We start from the raw sequence: 13,390 nt of genomic DNA, 5'->3' as shown, positions 1-13,390 counted from the left end.
TAAACAAGGGAAAGTTGTGGTTAATTGTGATACGACGGGCTCCATGTTGCGCCCTACAGCTTGCTAAGTATGATGGTAGTCACGTTTCAGTTATCGCCTTCAAAAAATAAAGTTTAGTAATTACTTTTTTGTTTGTTTGCAGGAATACTTCTACACTTCTGGTACACTTCGAAATTCCCGCACGACAATACCACAGTACGTAGCTAGAGGAGAATAAACATTGTCGTTAAATCACATCAATATCGCGGAGTCTCGTGAGATATTTTTTTTCCCCCAACAGCAGCAGAAATCTTGGCTGTGTCATGCCAATGCAGATGACTTCCTTAGCCGTCTGGATTGGCCTGACACAGTTGCAAAATTTCCGCTTTTGCCGAACACGAATTACCGCAGAATATTGCACTTAGTCAATGAGCTGCGTCATTTTGCTTTGGAACCTATAACGGCTTGCTGCGTTGTCAGCATACATGGACTATAGAAAACAAGTCCAGTAAACAAGAGCTCTAAAGGGCATACCTCAAGAGCTATGGGCACTTGTTCTTCTTATTTATTTATTTAAGCTGGTCAGATTTCGGCCATCAGGCTCTCTCTTACATCGGACCAGGGATTCACAAGTACAGTACCTTTCTCAGTTTCGTATTTTCCTAAGTAACAGCAATTTTAATAGTGTTAAAGCGATCTGAGTGTCTAGAGTGCTAATATGGGTAAATAATACGGACTACGAACTAATAAATTTATTGCTGGCAGTACTTGTGCTACTGCAGCTGATGCCGCTCATTGTGATAGTGATAACAATCTACATCTAAATCATACTCCGCAAGCCACCTAACGGTGTCTGGCGGAGGGTACCTTCGCAACCTTCGCAACCCCCCGCCCCCCCCCCCCCCCCCAACCCTGTTCCACTCGCGAATACTGCGTGGGAAGAATGATTGTCGGTAAGCCTCTGCACTGGTTCCAATTTTTCGAATTTTCTCCTCATGGTCAATACGCGAGACGTTTGTTGGGGGGGGGGGGGAAGTAATATGCTGCCCGACTTCTCCTTAAAAGTGCTGTCCCGAAATTTCAATAATAATAATAATAATAATAATAATAATAATAATAATAATATGAATAAAAATACCACTAATGATACTGGCACATATATAAAAAGAATTTATGGGTGTACAAAATACATGTTTCCTGATATAACGAGTTTTGAGGAAGGGAACTGCATTAGCTAAGATTACTGGGAAAAAGAGGAAGATCTGGTTGGCAAAAAAGATACCCGAGGATAAAGAGTGCGTACAGGGGCAATGGAAATCCTTATCGTTGCTTTAGTTGGTATGTCATTAGCTGTCTTCTGAAGCAGGGTATGTGTTTAGTTCTCTAATATCATGCGGTAGGTTATTCTAGAGTCCCGTTCCTTCTGCAAACAAAGACTTCAAGAAGTGGTTGCAGTGCGACAGAAAGGATTTTGCTCAGATGGGAGCGGGTGTTGTTCAGACAAGAGAGCTGAGGTCGAAGAGAGATACGAAGGACACCATTCACTGATAAGACATTAGAGAAGACAGAGGGTATCGAAATCCCTGCGCTTGCTTGCACGCAGCCAGGACTGCTGTGCATGTGACGGTGAAATATGATCAAAACGTCGAAAATCATAAACGTAACGAACACAGGCATTCATAATCAGTTCAGGGGACCATGAACTTCCCTGAGAAAGGACTTGCAGGGTAACATTGCTGACATCAATAATTTGAAATATCGGTGTTTGTGCAAGTTTCTTTTTCAGTTGTAGATTGAAGAGCTTTTTATATTTGTGTAGGGCAAGGAGAGATGATGATGCCTTCTTACACGCCGCAGTTACATGCTCAGTCAGATTTAGCATTTCAACTGTTATTACTTATAGACACTCTACTGAAGGCTAGAAGTTGATATTCGTCGCACGAAAATGGCACGGATGCCCGATATTTCGTGCTTATGTGCCTAGAATTACCGGCCAGTACCGTTTGAGTTTTGTATGATCTAAGCTTCAACTCTATATACTGCGTCCATTTCAATAGTACACACAGGTCGTTATTGAGACTCTCAACAGCTGTCTTCAGGATTATTGGTTTTGCACTTAGATACCACTGGAGTTCATCAGGGTATATGTGGTATTTGCAGAACAAAGCTGATGACATATATGTATGTACAACGAAAAGAGTATAGGACCTAATACCAAACCCTGAGGGACCCCTGATGCAACCTGCCTCCATTGTGAATTTATGTTCCCGTACATCATGCATACCTGGAGAGACGTCAGGTATGATAGAAGCCATTGCACTGCCCTTAGGGAGAAGTTTAGGTTGCTAAGTTTGTCAAGAAAATGTCAAAGGCTTTGTTGAAGTCTTTAAAGCATTTTCGATACTGTGAAACAAATCTCTTCTACTAGAAGCTCTTTGCTTTCCATAATTTTGTGGGAGATAGTATGGAGAAAAGCAAGAAAAAAAAACGTGTCGTAAACTTGGCCTCTAAAAAGCATACGTTAAGACATAAGGGTACTTGGCCCGTGGAAGAGTACACAGTAACAAAGATGAACAAGTACTCATAGCTCCCGAGTTATACATTTTAGAGCTCATGTTTACTGGACTTTTTTTCCTTTGTTTCGATTGTTACTACCAACACAATAGTTGACACTTTTTTTTAAAACACCTTGCATATCCGCAAATAAACAAAAAAATTACGTAACTTTATTACCATCTGTTGCTTATACACCGGTGTGGGCAATATATGTTTCAGGTGTTGCCGCACTCTTATTGACGATAACGGGTTCGAAAGGGACGTAAGCACAGCGCTGTGAGGTGAGTTCCCTCCTCACGTATTCATGCGCCAGGAAGCGCCTTATAAGGCGGATGCTGTCTCTCTGCTGCGCCACGTGGGCCATGCACGTGCAAGCGGACCCGCTGACCGCGAACCGATCTTCTGCTAAAGCGAACAGGATTTTCACACAGGGACGAAGAAAATTTCTTGTATTACTCGCCCCAATACACAAGAGCGCCTTAAACACACCAAGTTTATGTTCTGTGAAGGCAAGTAGCTGCTTTCAGAGCTGCAGGATTTACCCAGTCATCTCTTGTCTTCTACAAGGATCATGTTAACTTTAGCATAGCAAGTACATACACCGTTTCGGGCGTGTTACCCGCTGCAATTATCCATCAACTGAGGACGACTGTTCAACACTCGAAATCGGTCATCAGAATTGTGTCTTGCAATTAAGACAGACTTATTTTTATTTCACCCACTACAAATGCCTGATGGAAGCCAGCGACCGTAAAATAACATCTGCTGGTGGTAGTCATGATTTTCCTGTATTTATTTTCTGCGTGACAGTTCTGGGAAACAGCTCCCATTATCATGAGCGTTTTGTGTACTAGGACAATTTTAGGTGTGATATTTACCTGTGTGAGTTGCTTCATTGTTATTGTGCCGTTACTCTAATTTTGTAATTACTGACGAGTCTTTCTCTATAGATAATGACGAATGTGGAAATAATATTTGCTTACCCATACCGTGTTGTCTCCTGATGTAGAATCTCACACATATTACGTATCAGCATACAGTACACGTCCAAAACAGAAACATACAGTAACAAGTCACAAAGACTGAACATGCAGACTGCCCGCTCCATAACTTGGCCATGTTAAGCCTTATTAAATTTTACCTAGTTTAAACATATTCAAAAGACAGAAAGAACACTTCGCAATTCTTCTTCTCCTTTCAATTTCGTTGTTAACCTGCACTAGCCATTTTATAGGTATTCATGTTGGTAAGGTCATTCAAATTTAAGGAAATTCGGACAATAGTAAACTCTAAGACACTGTATACGACTGCAGTACGGAGAAGCAACGAACGCAGATCTCTCGTATATAATGCAATGAGTGATGAATATCACTGTAACGATCAAAAATCTACACGTGGTTGTCCATCAAGAAATACGTCAAAATGAATACGTGGACCTAATCGCAAAAGTAGTGACACGTAATAGACAACTCTCAACCATCGTCCGTTCGCCAGCTATCTCTAGCACAGATACATCGCAAAATCTGCAAATTTCTCATCCGACGCGATATGAGGGGCAAACTTATATTACTCTCCTAGTGACCTCAGCACCTTTGGATGTTCATCTTCTGTTTAAAACACCAGCTTCACTTGCGGTCACCTTCCTCTCACCGCAAGAGGCATCAGTTTACGAAACGAACATGGAAATTTATATATAAGTAATGCCAAATTTAAATTCAGTCGCGCTGCATAAAACTGATCGATGTCTGGGATTGTATTACGAAGTTTATAAAATAACACTTTCTCAACTTCAATCCAGTTTATTTTCCAAAATTTATTGGCGCAACGCATTTCGGTAGCATGCTGCATTAATCACATGGGTGTTACTTGTACATAAACTGTTAAATTATAGATTCCTGTGAAGCTGGGTGTACAAGCGAGGTTATGTTTCGATTTTCAGAGTATAATCTCAATGGTACAGGCAGGAAAAAAATTTTCGCACTTCACAGGTGTCAATAATTAACAGTGAATTTACAAGTAAGAGTTACGCACTTGATGGCGGCTGGCAGCATGCTGCCGAATTGTTTCTGCTAATAACTACTGGAAAATGAACGTGACTGAAGCCGAAAAGGTGTTATTTTATGAATACGTGATCTCATATAAGCAAGAGTTACGTATGAATACAGTTATGAAACAATTTTTACTGATTCAGCCGCTTTTTACTAACTTATTTTATCACAACGCGTTTCGGGAGCACGCTGCCATCATCAAAAGCATTACAGTTACATGTACATTAACGTGAAGTGTGACGATTATTTTCTGGATGTGCCAGTGAGATTATGTTATATGCATTTAAGAATCTCTAGAATGTATACATTTGAATATGGAAGTAGTAAGTTACGTTGTTGTATTCTTCACTGGTCTCTTTGTGCCACGCATATTTCGAGCAAAAATCGTTAGGTTTCCATACATAAACTTACTGGCAAACACAGAAAATAACCGTTCTAGCACTTCAGATTCACGTAATATACATGTAACTGTAACGCACCTGATAGCGCTTCCGAAACGACTCGTGCTAATAAATTTAATAAAAAGTGACTGGAGTAGAAGAAATTACTTTATAAATTTATAATACAGTCACTGACCACAAGCAATGCCTTAAACAATTTAAGTATTAAATTTAAGTATTAACAGATGATAATACCGTATTTACGAGTATATTTTGCTTATTTTCATGCTTTACGGAAGCTGTGTGATCCTAACGAGACCTCTGAAGCATTCTCATATAAAGTACAAAATTCATAATGATATTTCTCAGTTACCTATGTGTAAGCTGTTTGTTTACTTCACAGATCACACCTACAGCTATTTACTGTTGTTTATTATGATACAATAATCTAAGGAAAAAAATTGTGCAGTGGATTCCCAGACATTTATTTTTAATTCGTCAGATACGTTAGCGCGATAGTAATGTCAGTTCAAAAGCCATCTGTGAACTATGTAAGAAGGTACCGGCTACATGATGAATGTAAATCTTAAGTTACTAAAGGAAAAAAAATCATCAGGCGAGAGGATGTTGTGCATTTGTGATGATAGTTGTTCTGTACCATTTGTAGAAGCGAGAATGTGGCTTTACACGAGTTCATGGTAGCAAAACAGGGACGAATAATACGGACTGTCAATGTTAAACTGGATCGTAAGGCAGCATGATTATTAGTGGTAATACACCACTGAATAAAATGTCACAATAAATTATCTGAGAAACGAGATAAAAAAACTGTCTGCAAAACTCATATAAGGAAATGACTAATACATAAATACTGGTAAGCTTAAATATGGAAGATGTACTGAACAACGACCATTAAAGTGGCAAGTGATTCATGCTGGACTGGAAAAGTGTGTTCATCCCTGGGTATAAGGGGTATTCCGGATGCTTTGAACAGATGTGTTGGCATGCGGGCATCAATGTGCCATCCTGAATCTGGTACGTGACTCGGAAACCAAATGCTTGAGAAAGCAATTTTTTTAAGCAAACGTTACCCTTTTCCATTTTATCAACTAATTCATTCTAATTAATTTTGTATCACTGAGATGGTGCTTTACACACATTATAACAATAATATGAAAATTACTCCAAATACTCTATAGTAACCATATTGGCTTAATGGATGCCTCCAACGAAAGAAAACGTTTGAGATTAATTTAAAATTATATTTCATAGCTATAACGTTTATTTTAGAAAACGAGATCGGGTTTATATGTGAAATGATTCTAAGTGTATATTTATTTTTTCACGAGAATCACTATTTCCTTACACAATTTATTTTAAATAACTTTTAGAAACTTCACGCTAAAAAGGCCTTTGCGCAAGTCACCTGCCCGGAACCAAACATCGGAATCTCGTCTTCTGCTTCCAGTGACGGAGATATATGAGCAGTATTATCTAATGTTTACATTCCATTTTAATCCACAACACATTTTAAGAGTTGCGCCTGCATCGTGATCTGAAACATGTTTTCTATTTGACGGTGACGGACTGACCAGTGAAACGCTTAGTGAATAAATAAGAAAAAAGTATATTCAAACATTAACTGAAACACCAGTTTCTACTCACTATTTCTGCTTCAAATGTTTACGAAGCAAACGCTCCGAGTTAGGATGAACAGATCAACCTCTAAAGTGTATATCCACCCAATTACCAATTAACATGATTGTTGCAAACAACTGAATACCTTCCATCTATGACTAAAAGCAGCTCGCTTGCTATTATGCAACGGCTAAACACATTCTCTGTCGCTATAATGTATTTCGAGTTTCATCGAACCCAACTTTGTTTACAAATTTACTGCCTAGTAGTGTCGCATTATTGTTCGAGCTTACGTCATGAACACCGCTAATTATTGTATGAGTTAATTGTAACTCCTCTCGGCAAAATAATACGAGATTATTCCGCAATAAAGTGGGTGGCAGACGATTCCATGGTATACTGTTACTCTTAAGTATAATTGTCACTATTTCGTCACGCTGACATTATTAACATAAAAATTACCTGCTAAAGACGCGGAAATTAATTCCAGTCCAAAAAGAATGGAAGAGCTGGAGTTAATAATTTCGATATCTGTACGTAATTTCGTTCAGCAAATAGTTCAAGGGAAGGGGAAGAATGAGGATGAATAGTAGCGCAGGAGAAAGAAGTCGGAGGTACGTAGCTCGTTTTATAAGATGAGCGAAGTGCCAAACGCGAAAAATGTTTCCCAACACAAGCGCACATATTCACAACGTATATTCTGTATTATTATATCCCGGTGGAGTATTGCTCTTGTGTTAATATACTTTAAATTGTTTTCGGGGTAAGTCGAACTTATCAAGCCATCAGTAGAACATTCCTCGGTGAGAGGGTCAACAGCAGCAAGCAACCCGTACCTGTATTTTTCCATACACTTGATACTAACATCAAAGGAGAGCAAATAGCTTGTTTGTGCAGTCTGTATCCAAGATACAATACACACTGTAAATAGTTTCCCACAATCGAGCATCGTATACCCTCCGCGAAGACACGAGTGCGATGAGTTTCATTGTATCGTGATCAAAAGTTCTAAAATATGTAGTATCAGTTCGTGCAAAGCAGCAAATGTTTTTATTTTATGTGTTATCGATTCTAAATTTAGGGGATCGTAGAAGTCTTTGATAAGAAACTTTGACAGCAACAAGCGTGATATGAAAGCGAACTAACGAGAACATATACTCGTATATATTGATTGTCTCTTCCGTTTCCTGTGACTCACAAGTCACACCGAAAAGAAGAACGAATAATTTGTGAAGAAACCGGTACCAAAAATATTAAGGCTCTTATTTCAATCTACATTTTTAACTTATCAAACTTCAGGCGATGACTAAGGGAACTTCAAGATCACGGGAAGTAACGTAAATTTCAAAATCTAAATTAACTGCTGAAAAACCTTTTATGTGTCATTGAGACAGTCATGCCATTCTCTTCGCTTCTTAAGCCGTTACACATTTTGCAGCTTGATGCAAAAACCTCTTTTTTTTTTTTCGCTGTATTTCTGAATCTCCCAAACTACCACTTTCGATCATAAGGCACCGTAAAATTATTTGCATCAACCTGTATGGCTATTTTCTTACTGTGGCGTTAAAAAATAAAATAAACTACTATCCATTACATTTAACTGCCGCCAGTAGCGAAACGTGTCAATACAATGAACGGTAGTTTCTATATCTTTTGGTAGTATTTTTTATTTGATTTTTTGTCGTCGTAGTGAGAACATTGCCATACACACTATGTACATAAATGATTTTATGTTACTTGATGATCAAAACTGATAATTAATACAAGTTTATTTCATCATCAGTTCTTGGTGGTTTTTAATTTGGCCCATTACGTTTTTACAAATGATAATGAGGTGTTGGGCTCCATCTGAGCTAAATGTCTTCCGCTCGTATATTATCATCCTGCAGTTCGTGAACCAGTATCATTGCTAGCAGTGTGTGGATTAATTCTATACAACCGAGATTTTGCACATTTAGTTAGCATTATACGATTTTTCTCTCCGTTGTCACTGGCTGAGCATTTCCCACGTGAATGATATTACTTCAATTACTTCAGTCGATCATGACCTAGCGGCGGATTACCGTAAACAAACAAGAACTTTGTGTCTTTCTAGCAACCAAATAGCAATCATCTGTTTCAAAATTTTTGTTCTACATCTACATATAGATGGATACTCTGTAAATCGCATCTGAGTACCTGGCAGAGGGTTCATCGAACCACCTGCACAATTCTCTATTATTCGACTCTCGTACAGCACGCGGGAAAAACGAATACCTATATCTTTCCGTCCGACCTGTGATTTCGTTTATTTTACTATGGTAATCGTTTCTTCCTATGTAGGTCGGCGTCAACATAATATTTTCGCATTCAGCGGAGAAAGCTGGTATTGAAATTTCGCGAGAAGATAACGTCTTTGTTTTAATGATGTCCAACCCAAATTCTGTATGATTTCAGTCACACTCTCTCCCGTATTTCGCGATAACACAAAACGCGCTGCCCTTCTGTGAACTTTGTCCATGTACTCCGCCAATCTTATCTGGTAAGGAACGCACACCTTGCAGCAGTATTTGAAAAGAGGACGGACAAGCGTATTGTAGGCAGTCGCTTTAGTACATCTGTCTAAGTGTCCTGCCAATAAAACGCAGTCTTTGGTTAGCCTTTCACACAACATTTTCTATGCGTTCAATCCAATCTAAGTTGTTCGTAACTGTAATTCCTAGGTTTTTAGGTGAATTTACTGCTTTTAGATTTGACTAATTTATCGTGTAACCGAAGTTTAACGGATTTCTTTTAGCACTCGAGTGGATGACCTTACACTTTTCATTATCTTTTCTAAATCGTTTTGAAATTTGTTTTGATCTTTCCCCCTGTAGGGTGAAATTAATTTCGTAAATAATCTTCGGCTTACTCTGGTCAGCCAACTGTCGTTTAAAATATTTTGTAAAAAGCTGTTCTGTCAAGAGTCGCAGCTACCAAGGGACTACTGTACCAGCACAAACGTAGGATCTTACGTAAAATTCTCGTAATACTGACGGTCGAAGAAGCAATGCGCAGTTTTTCCGAGACTGCTCCAGCCTGCGAGCGAATAATTGATGCAGTAATGCTGACAAACAAACCTGACCTGTTCTTTTCCGCCTTGTCGGCTGACCAGCCGAGGTTACGACAGGCGGTTTCGCAACCCGTGGCTATGCACGAACAACATTTCTTAGGCGGGCAGTGGGAAAATTACCGGTGGTCTACTGTAGCAGCCAAGGGGGAATCGACAACCCTCGCGCGCCTTCTATCGCACCGCTGCTCAAGGGCAAGTATCGATAGCGGCTGTCGGACAGCGATAAGCGAACAGAAACAATGGTTTCAGCTTCGTCGACGCCGATACCAGCGCGAATGTGGTCTTTGTTTTAAAACGGAATTCCGGAAAAAAAAGACACACACAGCCTATCGAAGTAAAGGGGTCGAAGAATTAATATACGACGGAGCTGAGATTCATTTATAATTTCGTCGAGTACGGAAAACACGTGACGTCACTGTTAAGTTTTGCATGCGCGCAACTTGGAAAGCGGACATTCTAGGAGTAAGTCTATTGTGTGTGTGTGTGTGTGTGTGTGTGTATGTAAACACAAATTGTATACCGCATCCAGTCACAGTTTACTAGAATAATTTTGCACAAAGCTTTTCGGTATTTAATACTATATCGCCAGCTACTTTTGACGAAAACAGAAAAATGTCCGTTTCGTGTTGTTAGTGTTCGCTGTAAATACACAGGCAAACACCAAACAAACAATAAACCAAACGATGTACAGGAGATGGATCCGAACACGAGATGTAAACCTTCAACACGCGTTGTAAAATATTAATGCGACACTTTGTGGCTTATTACGACGTTGTTTTTATGCAATTTCTTTGCAACTTTAGACAGAAGCGATGCACATGCAGCCTAACGCAAAACAAGCACTTATCTTTCGGCTACGTACTCTCGCTTGACGACAGTGACAACCGGTAAAAGAGGAATAACGCCGATACTACGAGAATTAACGGATGATCCCAGAAGTTTGTAGTTTTCCCGACGAATGACCGACGCATCGTTTCGTCACCAGACAGCAGTGCTGACGATAGCCTCGAGTCAGAATGATATTAATAACGGGTTCTCTTCAGGGTTTGTTATTATCCAGAAATCCTTTACTTTCGTGTCATAGGGGACGAAAACTAGCGAAGAAACAGCCATATTGCGCTATTAGCGTACGATAATAAAACGTGGGCGCAGCCAGACTCCTACAGTCTGACGCGTTAGGTGTTGGCAAAAAGAAAAGAGTGGTGATTACTATAGATGGACTTTCTTTTTCTGACGCAGAGCAACAAAGAATAGGACGAAACTTGTGAACAGTGTAATATGTTCGTATTATAGGTTGTAAGCAGGAGAAACCATAGCTACCGTTCGACCACGCTACAAATATAGCAATATATGACAATATAAGAAAACAAGAGACGAAATACATACTCCCAAGAAGACGTAAACACATACGGTGAAAGGTTGATTTCTTAATTGGTGGTACTGTGAGAGTAGAGCACAAGGTGGACAGTTTCGGTGATTCGTGCTCGGGTAAATATGTGATATAACAACGCATTTCTGTGGGTGTTGTGCGAAGAATAATTATGATTAACCACTATCGCAAAATTTTTGCGAATTGTCTCGTTACTCTGTGCCCTCGACACAGGCACACTTACACGTCATTCGCGACTAAAATAATTTGCATATAGCATTTCGAACAAGAACTGAGTTCTAAACATCTTATTATCAACCTACCTCCAGAAGGGTAGATGCTCGTTTCTTCTCGTTTCACAGCCTAAGCGCAGTTACTCCCATTTCGGGGCAGCCGCGCTCATTCCTCATTGAGTAACTTTCACACTAGGGATTCATGCGTCGACACGAAGAGTGTGAGCGAGGAGCGGGGACGCGTGCACTTTTCAGCAGCCGCCCATGTCGACGACGTTTCGGAGCGTTGTCGTTGACACCTCCTCATGACAGCAGTGTAGAATTGCGATAGAATACAGGCGAGGACGCACAGTCACACAGCACACGCAGAGGCGATAGCAGCGCTCGGCGGAGGAACGTGTACCGCGCACGTGCATCAAACATGCGACGCTCAGTTGTCGGCCGGGGCACGCGCGGCGCTGACGCGGTTACGCTGCTGCGTCTCGCACGGCGGTCGCGCACACACTAATACAGCTAATGGCGTATTTCTGAACGCCGACGCTCCAAAAAGCTTCTCCCCCTCCCCCGTGGCAGAGCGCGCAGAGTGGCGAGGTAGAGGGGGCCCCGGCGAGGCGGCAGGGAGGAGGGGAGCAACTCTGGCACGGCTGGAGAGAGAGAGAGAGAGAGAGGGAGCGAGAGGGGGAGAGGGAGAGAGAGGGACGCAAGAGAAGAGATGAAAGTGCGGGGTCGACCAGGAGAGGCCCGGGGGTAAAGGCAAGTGACGGCCGGAGGAGGGGCTTGCCGCGGTATTTACAAAACCCTGAATTACCGGGACATGCCCGGGCGCAGCGACAATACCAGACAAATGACAAATGAAATACGCAAATGAAGAATTGTCGGCGGGCGCGTGAATGGGACCGAATAATAATCTGGACGCGGTGGTGATTGTAGCAATTCTTCGGTAACGAGATATTGTTCATCATCTCTTCTGCTCGCTCTCCGCGGCCATGTGTGTGTGTGTGTGTGTGTGTGTGTGTGTGTTGTGTGTGTGTGTGAGAGAGAGTTGCTGCCTTCTCTGAACGGCTACTGTTCAGCGCCAACAAGTGAAGTAATCCCGCACCTTTCGGCTCGAACCAGGCGCCTTTCGTTCTCCCGTAGCTGCAGTTTTCTGAACTCAGACAACTCCAAACACACACACACACACACACACACACACACAGTGCAGAGACGACGCGCTTCAGGTTCACCATACACGACTCTGTATCAAAATGAGGCATTGAACAGAAATCAGCAAATACACAAGCTGTCGCCACGTGTGTCAATATCAGCACGATCCTTCTGGGTGAAATTCCGTGTCATCTTACAAAATATTTCAAATGTCAAAATAATAAAATATTGGACCTTTTGACCGTGTTGCAAATATTTTAGTATATGACGACGTGGCACTGTACCCAGCAGGATTTTAGTGAAATTATTTTTCACACTGTGCAACCATTTTTCTATAGTTTGGATGACAGATTCTCACGATAAACACTGTATTACAAGGAATCCATCACGATTTGCCGTGAAAGCGTCTATGAATGATATGCCCGCTTCTAGATTACGTAACTACCATAAAGCGAGTAAAAGTGATGCGGGGTACCTCAGGTTACGACTAGAAAGGTACGCGTGTTGTGCGGAAACGAAGTAAGGCTATATTTAAACGTTCCGTCGAACCGGTGCTCATTAGAGACAACGGACAACGATGGAGGAGAAACTTTTAGGGTGGAGGTGCTCGCTTTCCTTTCATCAGTGAATAGATGATCGTACAAAGTTTAATCGGTTTCACCTCCCCACGAATCGATAATGTAAGGAAGAATTACAGAACGCAAAAATTCTTCACACACCAGTTTCGTGAACTTCCCAGGTTTCGTGCAGGACACGACTACATTTCTGTATTGCCCAGTTAATTCGTCCACTCGTTTTTGAACGTTAGGACCAAATTTTCCGGACGGATCTTGCATATGGGAGCAGGATTCGAACACGGTACCTCTAGCGCGGTAGCCGTGAACCTTTACCGCTGCGCTACGCTGACTTGCTTGGAACCTATGTAATGTTTGGGTATACCAAGCATGCAA

The 13,390-nt window shown here is 41.2% G+C and overlaps 1 protein-coding gene across 1 annotated transcript in view; it reads right to left on the bottom strand.

The window, feature by feature from the left end:
• LOC126263470 (LIM/homeobox protein Lhx9) overlaps nt 1-11,791 on the bottom strand; it is a 598,391-nt gene extending 586,600 nt beyond the window's left edge. Inside the window, exon 1 of the mRNA XM_049960563.1 lies at nt 11,385-11,791. The gene's annotated coding sequence lies outside the window, so the exon portion shown is untranslated. The remainder of the gene's footprint in view (nt 1-11,384) is intronic.
• Between the last annotated feature and the right edge of the window lie 1,599 nt (nt 11,792-13,390).

Source organism: Schistocerca nitens, chromosome 6 (genome assembly GCF_023898315.1).
Source record: "Schistocerca nitens isolate TAMUIC-IGC-003100 chromosome 6, iqSchNite1.1, whole genome shotgun sequence".
NCBI classification, from domain to species: Eukaryota; Metazoa; Arthropoda; class Insecta; order Orthoptera; family Acrididae; genus Schistocerca; species Schistocerca nitens.
The sequence above is the reverse complement of the archived record's forward strand: the minus strand, read 5'-3'. Positions and strand labels throughout refer to the sequence as shown.